The sequence below is a fragment of the Bos javanicus genome, chromosome 24 (assembly GCF_032452875.1).
Source record: "Bos javanicus breed banteng chromosome 24, ARS-OSU_banteng_1.0, whole genome shotgun sequence".
Classification (NCBI taxonomy): Eukaryota; Metazoa; Chordata; class Mammalia; order Artiodactyla; family Bovidae; genus Bos; species Bos javanicus.
The window spans coordinates 24,059,288-24,074,429 of NC_083891.1; the positions used below are offsets into that span (position 1 = coordinate 24,059,288).

The 15,142-nt window shown below is 34.5% G+C and overlaps 1 protein-coding gene across 1 annotated transcript in view; it reads left to right on the forward strand.

Annotated features, from left to right (window-relative positions):
- The window catches only part of CCDC178 (coiled-coil domain containing 178), a 415,790-nt gene that overhangs the window by 225,448 nt on the left and 175,200 nt on the right, over positions 1-15,142 (forward strand). The gene's annotated exons all lie outside the window — the stretch shown is intronic.

Genomic DNA, 15,142 nt, shown 5'->3' on the forward strand with positions numbered 1-15,142 from the left:
AATAAGTGTTATTGTCATCTGCTGATTAAAGCAAAAACCACAAAAGGACAGAGCTGTTAAACATCCATGTGTTTTATGGAAGTTTATGTTTTCTGAATCCCAGCAGGTGTCCACTACCACGTTTCATTAGTCACAGTAACCTTCCTCTACCACCAGACTAGACCCTGTCATCACCACTACCTGCCTCTGTAGTCAATTCTACTCAGAGCTGTCATCGCTTTAAAAATGTAAAGTCCTGCCTCGGCTTTAACCCTCTAGTGGCTTCTGTGACCCTCAAAATAAAATCCAAATGGGTTGCCTTGGCATGCAGGGTCACAGTGGTCTCTCACCTCTCAGCTTTGAACCCCCACCAGCTGCCACCGGCACCCTGCTCAGCCACACTGCTTTTCTCTCTACGTGGTGAACTCTTCTGTTTACTAGTTGTCTGACAGTGTTCTTTGTTTAAAGTTGGAGTCAGACACGACTGAGCGACTAAGCGCACACATACGTAGTTGATGCACCGTATTATGTCAGTTTCAAGTGTTTACCATAGTGATTCAACATTTTAATACATTACAAAATAATCAGCACACTATACGTATAGTGACCATCCGCCCCCTAGAAAGTTATCACAGTATAGTTGACCATGTTCCTTATGCAGTAGGTTATTGCATACTTGTGACTTCCATATTTAGGTTTTTAGAAGAGACTGAACCCATTGGTATTTCTTGCTTTATCTATAGCATAGAAATCATCATTCTCAGAAAATGAAGGTTTTATCTTTATCCTCTTTTTAATGGTATTAATTACATAAATAGAAAATGCTTTATGAGTTTGGGTTTTGCTTAAACAGTTTGTCATTTTTCAAATAGTTAATTAGAAGCAATTAGTTTGCATGGTTTTGACATTCATAAATAAGTCTAAAGATGGGTTTTTGTTATCTTTCATAGGGAACTTTACACAGTCCATCTATAAATATTTGCTGTTTTCTTTTTTTATGTTGCTTTATTTAAAATACAATAATCTGAAGCTTTTCTACAGTAAGATGTTATTAAATACTAAAAGAACCATTAACCATTATTACAGGATGATTTTTTATAAAACCTCAGAGATGAAATTCATCTTTATAGACACTGTAAAAATTCCAAAATATCCTCTAGACTTCCCTTTTCTTAGTCTTACATATGTATTTATGAGTTTCAACTTTTATTTGACAGATATTTTACTTGATTATTATGCTGATACCTAATAAAGGAGTTTGTATTTTTATGTAATTTTAGTAATATTTTTTTAAAAATTGAAGAAAAGTTAGACATGTATTGGTGTTATGATTACATTTCTTTAAATTTCTCCATTAAGTATTTATATATAATGAGTATATATTACATGAAGATGAATGAGAAAATAATTTATTAAAAAATGAGTTGGTGAATGTTAATATGAGATTTTATATTATCAGAAAGTGACATATTTCTAAAACACTGCTCATTCATGTATAGAGATCGTATATGTAGGTGATCAGACAGATAATTAACTATAGAGGTAAAGCCTTTCTTATCTCCAGAGTCATATGATATTTGTAAATCAGTTATTTCATATGTAAACAAATCATAGGATTCCATATAAACTTTTTTTTGGGAAAGTTTGCATAAAATATGCCATTTTAAATTAATTTTTTTCTATATTTTGGTGTTACAATGAAAAAAGTGAATTGAAACTAGTCTAAATGACTTCATCCAAAGCTTTGATTTTTAATATGACATCTAAATACTGAATATTTCATAAATATATATATAGACACATGTACATAAATGTATTTACACACATTTATATACATGTGTCAGAAAAGGCAATGGCACCCCACTCCAGTACTCTTGCCTGGAAAATCCCATGGACGGAGGAGCCTGGTAGGCTGCAGTCCATGAGGTCGCTAAGAGTCGGACATGACTGAGCGACTTCACTTTCACTTTTCAGTTTCATGCATTGGAGAAGGAAATGGCAACCCACTCCAGTGTTCTTGCCTGGAGAATCCCAAGGACGAGGGAGCCTGGTGGGCTGCCGTCTATGGGGTCACACAGAGTCGGACACGACTGAAGCGACTTAGCGTATACATGTGTACATATATATGAATACAATTTTTAGTAAGTTACTCCCAAGGCTTTTTATGTTGCTTTACTGCTAGTATGGTAAGGATACCTCTGTCATACTTTTCATATAATTCTCTCTTTTATAAAATTAGTTCATTGATTTTATTTTTGCTGGCCTTCCTTGCTATGCGCGGACTTTCTCTAGTTGTGGCAAGCTGGCGCTTCTCTCTATTTGCAGTGCACAGGCTTCTCATTGTGCTGGCTTCTCGTTGCGGACCATGGACTCATAAGTGTGCAGGCTTCGGAAGTTGTGATACATGGGTTTAGTTGCCCCTCGGCATGTGGGATCTTCCCAGACCAGGTATCTAACCGGTGTCCCTTGCATTGCAAGGTGACTTCTTAATCTCTGGACTACCAGTTCTTAACCTCATATAATTCTCTTATCGTGTATAAAATAAATCCCTGAATCTTCCATTGCAGAGCAAACCTGGATGCTGTTTGTACTTTGCAAAACAAATAAGGATTTTTTTTATTTTCTCATGCAGATGAAGATAAATATTTATAAGTAGTTGACACCCAAAGAACTAAATAATTGATCTTCAGCAACTGAGTGCCTCCTGGAAATGTATAATGTTAGCATAGCATAATACACATACATCTAGGCTTCATAATAGTGTATGGTTGATATACACAATGATACCTTTATACTTTTTACATAAATGTTCCCATTGAACTGAAGTGAGATAAAGCTAGGTATTCTTATTTTCATGTAGATATGGGCCTTCAAATACTTTGAGATTAAGTATTTGTCCAAGAAAGCAAATAGCTAAAGAATAGATTCTAAGTGCACACCTTGTCCACTTTTCATTACTCCGTTGACTTACAGAGCTGTTGGCATGTAGCCTTCTGTAAGTGAACGAGCCTTGGAGCGAAATACTCTGGATATGACTTCCGCTAATTACCCATGTCATTGTGACTCCCAGACTTTGCACCTACTATTTGGCCAGTAGCTACATCTATGATGACAACATTCTTAATTTAGCTTATGTATAAACAGGGATGCAGAAACTAAATCCACCTGATTTGCTATGGAAATTGGTTGTCTAAAGTAGAAACCACATATCCATTGAGAAGGAAGTCTAGTAAATTAGTTGACGCCTGGAAATAATTGCTTTTCCAGATGGGCTTATAATGGATTTATGAAGTATAAATAGACATAAAGAAAAGTTATCTAGTCAAAAGGTGGAAAGATTTTGAATCTTTGTATACTTAGAACAAGCATCAGTTCATATAGATGAGGTTCTCTTCAGGAAATAGAGTTAATACTAGGAATTTAAAATGATATGAATTATACACATGCTAAAAATAAAGTCTACCTTAATATTAATATTAATCCACTTAGGGGTAGTTTTTTTAATGTAATTCCTTATAAAAATTGTTTTACCTAATATTGTATTAAATGAAAACACTAAAATTGTGGAAACTTGATACATTATTTGCTTTTTTCAAAAAGTGCTTGTACATGATAATAGCACTACAGAATGAGATACCAGTGAATGTTCTTATGTGAACTGAATGAGTGCAAAAATTTTTAATAACTTTATCTTCAAGTTTATTGAGGGTGGAATATTTTTAGAAAAGTAAGATAGCACTAAAGTAAAAACACAGAATAAAATTTTACTGGACTTTAAATTTGACAATTGAATTAAGCAATATGCCTTATTTCCAAAGTGTGGTTTTATTCAATGACCACCCCCAGCCTTGTTCCTGTAAGCCACACATATATTATTTTGCTGTCCCTAATAATGTCCTTCTTGCTCTATCACTAAATTCACTACTGATCATCCTCACCTCCCAACCAAGGGCTTATTCCTCAGGCTAAGGTATCAACTCTAGTTATTCTCACCCTGAAGAGAGAATATGAGAAATCTAGGTGGTTCTTTTTTCTGTGCTTCTGCCATCTTATAGTGTCATAGTGGTCAGGAAGTGGCCCTGAAATCAGGATAGACATTTTCCACCTCTGTATTTTACTAAGGAGGTCAGCGTTAGTCCTGGTCAGATGCTTTGCTAGTCTGATAGCAGTTTTCCAAAGTGTATGGGGAGAAAGAGAACTTGTATTTTTATAGTATTAAGCTGAGTTACTTTTGTCTCACACCATAGGAGGGCTTCCCCTGTGGCTTAGCTGGTAAAGAATCCTCTTGCAATGCAAGAGACCTGGGTTCAATTCCTGGATTGGGAAGATCCCCTGAAAGAGGAAAGTCTCCCAGTACTCTGGCCTGGAGAATTCACAAAGAGTCAGGCACGACTGAGTGACTTTTACTTTTCCTTTCCTAGGAGGTGGGGGAGGCCATTGGTTCAATTTTCTGGCCTCAGTTCTTTTATTTTAAGCTCCACACAGTCATTCCCCATCTGCCTGCTCATGGGCCCATAGAGGCTGCAGCGGTCTTTGCCCTAAATCTGTTCTCCATCATGTCAGCCAGCGGTCAGGCTTTCCCCTTCCCTCATGGTGAACTTTCTGAATATGTGTGGTTCTTATTTGCTAGATTTTTTTTTTTTTTGGATCATTTTACAGACCAATAAGGTCTTTCAAACTTTATTTTCAATTTTCCTATAAAATAAGCAACTGAAATCAGTTGCATTTGGTCCCAAGTCTACCTCTTCACAGTAGTCAGTGTCTGTTACTGGAAGAGGAGTGTTGAAAAGCTAGTAGGGCAAATCAAATCCAGTCTGTAATACAGGGCAAATGTTATGATAGTGCCCTACTCCTCCCAAGCTAGATGACATCTTCAGATACAGTCAGAACTAGACAGATTCAAAAAGTGAATCATGCAAAGTTCAAAACAGGCTCACTTGGTAGCACTGGTGTGATTGCCCAATCAATCAAAGATATGTGCTTCCAAAAAGATAATCATAAATCTGAAAGATGAAAGATATCACATTAAAGAAATAGGCTAGGTCATGTACAGAGTGTTGTCACTTTGTGATTTCTTTTTTAAATTGTATATATCTCTACATAATTCTATAAAATTCTAGGATGAAAATTACTTCTGTATCAGCAAAATGGGATAGTTTTTTTTAAAAAACGTACTGTGAGATCACATAGACTTTTATTAATATAATAATTTTTTAAAATTGAAGTATAGCTAATTTACAATGTTGTGTTAGTTTTAGGTGTACAGCAAAGTGATTCAGTTATAGATACATACACATATATATGTATGTATATATATTCTTTTTCAGATTCTTTTCCCATATAGGTTATTACAAGATAATGAATATCGTTCCCTGTGCTATACAGTTAAGTTCTTGTCATTTATTTTATAATATATATAGTACTGTGTATCTGTTAATCCCAAACTCCTAATTCATCGCTTCCCAGTTCCCGTAACTGTAAATACTTGCCCCTTCAGTAACTGTAAATACTTGCCCAAATTCCTTGTTCATGAGACTGTTTTACTTTGTAAATAAGTTCATTTGTATCATTTTTTCAGATTCCATATATTAGCTGATTATCATATATTTGTCTTCTCTGACTTACTTCACTTTGTATGATAATCTCTAGGTCTATCCATTTTCTGCAAATGACAGTATTTCATTCTTTTTTATGGCTGAGTAATATTCCTTTGTGTGTGTATGTGTATATATATGTCTCTGTGTGTGTCTGTGTATATCACGTCTTCTTTATCCAGTCATCTGTTGATGTGCACTTAGGGTGCTTCCATGCCTTGGGCATTGTAAAAATCCTTGCCATAAACATTGGGATGAATGCATCTTTTTGAACTGGAGTTTTCTCTGGATATACGCCCAGGTGTGGGATTGCAGAATCATATGGTAGTTCTAGTTTTAGTTTTTTGAGGAACATCCATTCTGTTCTCCACAGCGGCTGCACCAATTTACATTCCCACCAACAGGGTAGAAGGATTTCTCCTTCTCTACACCCCCTGCAACATTTATTATTTGTAAACTTTTAATGATGGCCATTCAGACAGGTATGAGGTTGTATCTCATTGTAGTTTTAATTTGTATTTCTCTAATAATCAGTAATGCTAAACATCTTTTCATGTTGGTCATCTGTATGTCTTCTTTGGAGAAGTGTCTATTTAGGTATTCTGCCCATTTTTTAATTGGGCCTTTTTTTTTTTTTTGTATTAAGTTGTATGAGACCGTTCATATATCTTGGAGATTAATCCCTCGCAACTAAACCGGTAGCAATTAATTCGACTCTTTGCAACCCCATGGACTGTAGCCCACCAGGCTCCTCTGTCCATGAGATTCTTCAGGCAGGAATACTGGAGTGGGTTGCTATTTCCTACTCCAGGGATTAAGCTGTATGAGCCGTTCATATATTTTGGAGATTAATCCCTTGTCAGTAGAATTGTATGCAAGTGCTTTCTCAGTTTGTAGGCTGTCTTTTCATTTTGTTTATGGTTTCCTTTGCTGTGCAAAAGCTTTTAAGTTTAATTAGGTCCCATTTGTTTATTTTTGTTTTTATTTCCATTACTCTAGGAGACAGAACAAAAAACATACTGCTATGATTTATGTCCGAGAATGTTCTGTCTATGTTTTCCCCTAGGAGTTTTATGGTAACCAGTCTTACCTTTAGGTCTTTAATCCATTTTGAGCTTATTTTTGTATATGGTGTTAGGAAATATTTTAATGTTATTCTTTTGCAAGTAGCTATTCAGTTTTCCCAGAACCACTTATTGAAGAGATTGTATTTTCTCTATTGTATATTTTTGCATCCTTTATCATAAATCAATTGACCCTAAGTGTATGAGTTTATTTCTGGGCTTTTATCCTATGAAATGACAATTCAATTTGGGGTCTTACGAAATTCTGGATTTGAAATCTAGAAATTATCAACTGCAGAACATAATATCTTTTGTTCATTTTTGAAAATTAGCACATGTTCTTTGGCTTGGCAGCAGGAAGATTTCATTGATCTGACCCATGCTAGTATTTTCTCTCTTCCAATGAAAGAGAAACAGGAGCAAAACCTCAGTGTTTCACATTTCACTGTATACTATATTAAAAGCAAGTTTTTTCCCTGAACATTAGTATAGAATCTATAGAATCTGAAACTTATTAGCTATTTAATAAACACAGAAAGAAGGGAAGACTGGAAAAGGAAGGGAGGCAGGGAAGAAAGAGTGAGGGAGGTGTATAGATAAGATGTGTTGGTTGTGTCTAGTATTCAAAAACATAAATCTTGTTTAAAGTCAGTGGCCATTTTCTTAAAATCCAGCTATGAAAATGTAACCCTTATATGTGGAAGAGTAAATCACATTTCAGTAGCTAGTAGTAATATTTTGTAGCTGCCATTAATATATCTCAATTGTATTAACATTTTCTGATCATTATTAGAAAATTTCTCAAAACACTGAGAGAGATAATTAATCTTGCAGTCTTGTAATCACTGTTTTAAAAACACCCAATTGTCAATAGACACGTGTTGAAACTGGCCTGAGATCTAAGCAGATGTTGGACACAATCTTGTAGAAAAACTTTTTTCATTTATCCTAACGTGGACTATGAACTTTTACAAAATGTACAAAAGGCACTCTCTAAGTGTATTAGGAATATTTTCCTAAAACCAAAAATTTATGTAAAACATGAATAAATAAAAAAGTAGAATTACATGTTCCTAAAAGACTATTCCTAGAGAACTAAAATTATTATAAAACCCCTAATTCTAACATTTTTCCAATACAAATGTCTGTTCATGAGTTTCTAGCATTTTGTATATGTTCTTTAATTTCTTTTCTTCTTTTGCAAGAATATGAAGAACTGGTTGATTTATGTCTAACAAACTTCTAAAAGAGGCAAAATCATCACCATTTCAGCACATTTAATGGTTTTCATCTTCATCCACATTGCATGAAGTACTCTCTTTTTTAGAAATGTATCTCAGAATTTTGAAGCTGTTTTATATCTACTTATTTTTAATTCAAGTAGCATTAGTCACTCCTGATCATTATAAAAGATCTTAAAAATTTGAGAGACTTAAGGATGTAGACTTTTAATCACTGGGTTTTTTTAAGCTTTTTTTTTTAATATCTTTAGAGTCTTTTTTATTAAGACATTAATGTCTTTAATGTCTTTTAAAGACCATTTTTAAAGTCTTTATTGAATTTTGTTACAATATTGCTTCTGATTTATGTTTTGGTTTTCAAACCTGCACCCCCTGCATTGAAAGACGAAGTCTTAACCCCTGGGCCACCAGAGAAGTTCCTAATCACTGTTTTTTCAAATTGTCATTCATAAACAGGCACATATTGAAACATACTATATATAAAAGACCCTATGAAATATGACTAGGATTAAGGATCCACAGACTTAGAGAGGCATCTGCAGAGCTCACATGAGTAATCTGCGCCCATTGTCAATAAACTCTCCAATCACTGAAATATTTAAAATTTGTGAAATAATAACAGATAACAAATAAACAAGACCTGTTCATTGTGGAAATTGGTTTAAAAAGATTTTCCATTAATAACAGAGTTAAAGCATATATCACAACAAGCTCTGAGAAACAGGCATATTCACAGTAGTCAGGAGAGTTACTTCCTTTCTACATAACCTAGAGGGCACAGAGTGTTAGGGGTAATATTTACGTATTTTCTCTTAAACCTAGCTTCATTCCTCAATTCAAACTAGAATCTGAAGAAATATATAAATATCTTTAAAAATTCTATTAAAAGATTAATAGTTTTCCATATACTCAATTCTATAATGACATACAAATTCATTGTAGCAAAATTTAAAATATTTTTCTGCCTATTAACCAATTTGCACAGATATTTTCACTGACATTTCAGCAATCTGCATGAAATCATATCTAGGCTTTCTCTGAATGCCCTATAATAGCAAAACTCCTTTCTTTTCAGTGCTTTTGAGATTTATTCATGTAACTCCCATTAGAGTTAATTGGAGTTACTAACATAAATTCCACTTGCTCCAAATGGAGAGTAGGTTTCTTTAATGTTGTTCTTATTTTTTAATAAGGTTAGACTTAAAATAGAATCTTGTATACAATTGTCTCTTTTGCTTTGGGAAATTAAAATGCCTTTAACAACTTTTAGGGTTAGGGAATTGAAGTCTGTTGCAAACTTTTCTTTCTTATTTTAATTCTGTTGCATTACTACATCATCATTACAAATTACAATTGGTAATGAAAGAAACAGGACAGTAAACTATAACAGCTTTTTTTTTTTTTTTCAGTAGGCCTCCACTGTTTACATAGTACTTGTGGTTTTATTTGTGGAATTACTCTGTTAATGGTATATTATTAGCACTATTTAGAAAAATTGTGTTTGCTGTTCTTAACAACAAAGAGAAAGAGATACTATTTATTGAGAAGGAAACACAGTTTTCAAAATGAAAGAAAACTCACAATTTTTTCATTAATGTTGTTTTAAATAATTAAATTACTTATTTTTTGTTATCTTTAATTTTGATGATAAATTACAGTCATTTTAACATTGGATAATTGTATATGTGCAGATAATCTTGAATTGTTTCAAATGTTTGAAACCAATCATTTTTTAAGAAATAGATGCTTTTCAATTGTAAAAGTACTAATTAATAATAACCAGTGAACTTGCTTTCAGTTGTGCATCCTCTACCCGATATTATAGGAAGACATTTGTCAAACACATTCTTGAAAAACTGACTGTAATTTAGACATTTGAAATAGGATGTATAGCAAATTAATTTCCCCTTAATTTTTTTTTCATTTTTAGTTTTGGAGATGTTTCCACAGAAAACAATTTATAACAGAATAATTTAATAAAAATCATACCTGATTTACTCATCTATAGCCACTGCCAACACTTTCATTTACCCATCTGAGATAATTTACACACAGTGTAGAGGAGATCCAGGCAGTTAAAATAATCTCTCAAAATGTGAAAACACACACAGATCCAAAAAGGAGATAAATAGGAGATAAATAGCACACACAAAAAAGCAAATTGAGTTTTGGATCTTGTGGCAGTCTGAACAAAACAGAAAGTGAAGAATTTGTATTACGTTCTTTTGCTCAATAAAAGAACAAAATATATCTAGAAATACAGAGAGAGAAAGTAATATTTGTAAAAGTCCTGACTTGAGCCGTGCACTGTGTTCAGTGGTTTGTTATGTCTAAATCACTCAGTCCAATATGGTTTTAAGTTATATTCTTATTTACCCTTACAGAAACTGAAACTCAGTGAAGTAATTTCTCCAAGTCTAGATAACTAGTATATGTTTTTAAAACTATCATCCAATGCAAAAAATACATTCCAAATGTTTAAATTCCATAAGATAGGTATCATGAGGATGAATTTTTTATATATTATGTAAGGTAAAGAACCATGCCTTTAATTATTGATTGGAATTTATGATATTTATAATTCTAAGAGAGTTCCAGAAAAACATCTATTTCTGCTTTATTGACTATGCCAAAGCCTTTGACTGTGTGGATCACAATAAACTGTGGAAAATTCTGAAAGAGATGGGAATACCAGACCACCTGATCTGCCTCTTGAGAAATGTGTATGCAGGTCAGGAAGCAACAGTTAGAACTGGACATGGAACAACAGACTGGTTCCAAATAGGAAAAGGAGTTCGTCAAGGCTGTATATTGTCACCCTGCTTATTTAACTTCTATGCAGAGTACATCATGAGAAACGCTGGACTGGAAGAAACACAAGCTGGAATCAAGATTTCCGGGAGAAATATCAATAACCTCAGATATGCAGATGACACCACCCTTGTGGCAGAAAGTGAAGAGGAACTCAAAAGCCTCTTGATGAAAGTGAAAGTGGAGAGTGAAAAAGTTGGCTTAAAGCTCAACATTCAGAAAACGAAGATCATAGCATCCAGTCCCACCACTTCATGGGAAATAGATGGGGAAACAGTGGAAACAGTGTCAGACTTTATTTTTTTGGGCTCCAAAATCACTGCAGATGGTGACTGCAGCTATGAAATTAAAAGACGCTTACTCCTTGGAAGGAAAGTTATGACCAAGTACTCTTGCCTGGAAAATCCCATGGACGGAGGAGCCTGGTAGGCTGCAGTCCATGGGGTCGCTGAGGGTCAGACACGACTGAGCAACTTCACTTTCACTTTTCACTTTCATGCATTGGAGAAGGAAATGGCAGCCCACTACAGTGTTCTTGCCTGGAGAATCCCAGGGACGGCGGAGCCTGGTAGGCTGCCGTCTATGGGGTCGCACAGAGTCAGACACGACTGAAGCAACTTAGCAGCAGCAGCAGCAGCAGATAGCATATTCAAAAGCAGAGACATTACTTTGTCAACAAAGGTTTGTCTAGTCAAGGCTATGGTTTTTCCTGTGGTCATGTATGGATGTGAGAGTTGGACTGTGAAGAAAGCTGAGCGCCGAAGAATTGATGCTTTTGAACTGTGGTGTTGGAGCAGACTCTTGAGAGTCCCTTGGACTGCAAGGAGATCCAACCAGTCCATTCTGAAGGAGATCAGCCCTGGGATTTCTTTGGAAGGACTGATGCTGAAGCTGAAACTCCAGTACTTTGGCCACCTCATGCGAAGAGTTGACTCATTGGAAAAGACTCTGATGCTAGGAAGGATTGGGGGCAAGAGGAGAAGGGGACGACAGAGGATGAGATGGCTGGATGGCATCACTGACTCCATGGACGTGATTCTGAGTGAACTCTGGGAGTTGGTGATGGACAGGGAGGCCTGGCGTGCTGCAATTCGTGGGGTCGCAAAGAGTTGGACACAACTGAGCGACTGATCTCATCTGATCTGATCTGAAAATATATACATTAGTCTGGATTTCCCTGGTGGCTCAGACGGTAAAGAATCCGCCTGCAATGCGGAATACCTAAGTTCGATCCCTGGGTTGAGAAGATCCCCTGGAAGATGGCTTGACAACCCACTCCAGTATTTTTGTCTGGAGAATCCCTATGGACAGAGAAGCCTGGCAGGCTACAGTCCATGTGGTCGCAAAGAGTCAGACATGACTGAGCGACTAAGCACACATATTTTAGTCAATATGATAATCAAGGATATGCTTCTAATAAATGAAGAAATAATACCCCCACTTTAATTTTGAAATTTCTTTCATTGCTCTGAATTTTGTAACTTTTCTTGGAACATGAATTTTTCCCCATTGTTTCTTTTGATGACTTCAAAACAAATAAGTCTTCAAATATTTTTAAAGAGACCATCTTTCTAGCTAGTGAAGTTATATTTCAAGAAATTGTGTTAATATAATGTAACTGTCCTACATTAATAGAAGACTGATTTAATGTAGGAACAAAGTTGTAAGGATCTACAGTAATCGATAGTCTAAATGACCTTTACAACTTTCTCTTGAATATTTTTGGATAGAAAATTCATCATCATGAATTAATTCATTCAATAAAACATCAATGGAATAATTTGGAAATATGGCTCCCATTAACTTAGAGCTCCACACTCAACTCCTCACATAATAGACAGATTTTAATTCTGTCTATCAAAGGATATAGCATGCTGATGTGGAAATAAAAGAACGTGCCCTCCTGCCTGTGCATGCCTCATCCCAACTAAATCAATGTTAAATAAATATTTAAATAAACTTAGCTTCAAATTTGCTGGTAGCCAGTACAAGGAAAAATTTTGATGAATTATATAATTCCTTTTCATCCAATGAAATGAAGCACATGATTAATTTAGAAAATTGATTGAAAGGGAACAAAGCAATAAGTGCTTTATTCCCTTTAAGCAATAACCTGCTTAAAGCACTCATGTACAATATGAAGACCCTAAGAGCAAGTTAATATATTTTTTACAGGTATAATTTTTTTAAGTGATCCTTCAAAAATATTTGCATTAATCTCCACCATGGTCATTAATTAACACACTTATGTTTATTAGTCTTAATCTCTTTTTGTTTGTACAGTGTAGTGGGTATAAACACGAACTTTGTCAGCAGATACTCCTGTTTTTTATCTGAGAATTTAATCCTGAGAGTTTGACCTCCAAGGCTCAGTTTCCTCATCTGTAAAATGGTTATAATAATACTACATATTAATGGATTTGTGAGGATTAAATGAAACCATATTAATAAGATTTAGCACAGTGCCTAGCACATAGTAAAATGGTGGCAATTTTTTTTTGTTTCCTTATAACAAACACCTGAAAAGCTTCATTTTTGTAATATTCTAAGAAAACTAAAATATTATAATGTTAAATGATATATATTTCAAAAATTATAGTCTGTTGTATTTTACAGAGATTTCTAATTTAATTTCATAAACCTCACCAAGACTATCAACATTGTCTTTTAATCCACCAATTCTCATTCTTCAACAATAACATACATTTCAGTTTACAACTATCTCAACATTAATTCTAAAAAGAAATTTAACTATACTATAGAGTTAAATATGACATCGCTAAGAGAGTATTAAATGTGAAAGCATTTTCTGTGAGTTATAAAGTCTATATTTAATCCAGAATTGAAATTTTTCATGTACTTGCAAATACCTAAATTGTTGAAAAAGGACTTTGCTCTGAATTTTATATTGTGATTTACATTGTAAAATTATTTATATGATAATGTTTCCTGTGAAAGTAATCTCTCATGAAATGTGAGGAATGAAATATTGAGCAGAAATTGGCTAAAACTTCTGAAATTCAAGAAGACTAAATTTATTATTGCAATTCCATTTTGGTGTCATCTGTTAAAATCATAGCAGCTACCCATAAGAAAAGTGCATTAAGTAGATCACACAATGGTATATTTACAGGAAATCAACATATTAGTCTATAAACAAAATTGATGAAATGAAATCTCCATTCTTCACTCTTTTATGCTGGAACATTATTATATGGAATTTTTCTAATGGGACCATATCCAAGTTGCAACATTAACAGATGGGATCCTGTTGGGGTTCCACATTTTTAGTTATTTAGGACTTTAGTAAACAGTGATTTTATCCAGTATGTGATTGGAACAGATGTGATCTTATCAGGGTTCCATTTTTTTTCAAGGGCATAAAATTGCCGTGATTTGCTGTACAGTGCTGGAGTTCACTTTTTGCGGTTTTAGAACCAGAGTCCTTTTTAGCCAGAATTTGCCCTTGGGTTCTAAAACATCATAATAGGGAGTTAATGTTTTATTCTCTATTAATCCCATTAAATCCTTTTAATATTAGAGCATGTGTTGCTTTATAGCGTTAACTAGTGTCTTGCACTCAACAGTATTTTCACAGTTTATGACACTGCTTAGGGCATTAACAAACAGCTGTTTGAATTAAATGAGCAGTTAAGGACCCTGTTCATTAGCTCAAAAGTTTCATGTATTTTTAATTCCTTAAATCTAATGGTATCATCACCCTCCAAGAAATCTATCTTTGATTATAATTTGCTCTGGCCACTATTAGTTATGGGGGAAAGTATTATTGTCTTTGAATATGAGTCATAGCAGGGTTGGGTATCTCTAATGAATCTTAACTATCTCATAACGGTTTTCATTCTTATGGGATATAAAACTTTAAAAGTTGTTTACGGCAGTTGTGTTAAGATTTTCTCCAATTTTGGTTACTGATGACTTCATTTAGCTAATGTAAAGAGGCAGTTGGAACAGAATTATTTGCATTTGAAATGGTGCAATCAGAGGTTTGTGACTGAGTCATTTACAAAAAAAGAAGATTGTATTTGGACAGTGACAGATTATGTGATGCAGTCCATGGCGCAGAGCAAAACGTTAGTCACTGATTTTCTTCCATGTAGAGAGATCGTGGTTTCCAAGGCTCCACTCAAGACTTTAACCTTCTTTGCAACTGCAGTCATGGACATCTTGAGTCAATAGTTTGAAGTGAAGTAATTAAATAAGAGGGCAATGTAACATCATTATGTCTAGTATTCTAAATAAGCTGCATGAGAGTGGGATTCTTGATTCATTTCTACACCTTGGTGCTCTAATGACACCCAGCCTAGTTCAGGGCCTTAGCAGGAGCTCAGTATTTCAGGAAGAATTGTTGGATGTTTCATTAAGACATTTTTACCTGTTGGGTAAAACTTCTCTAGGTTTCCCACAGATTATCACATAGATTGACCCTCAACTC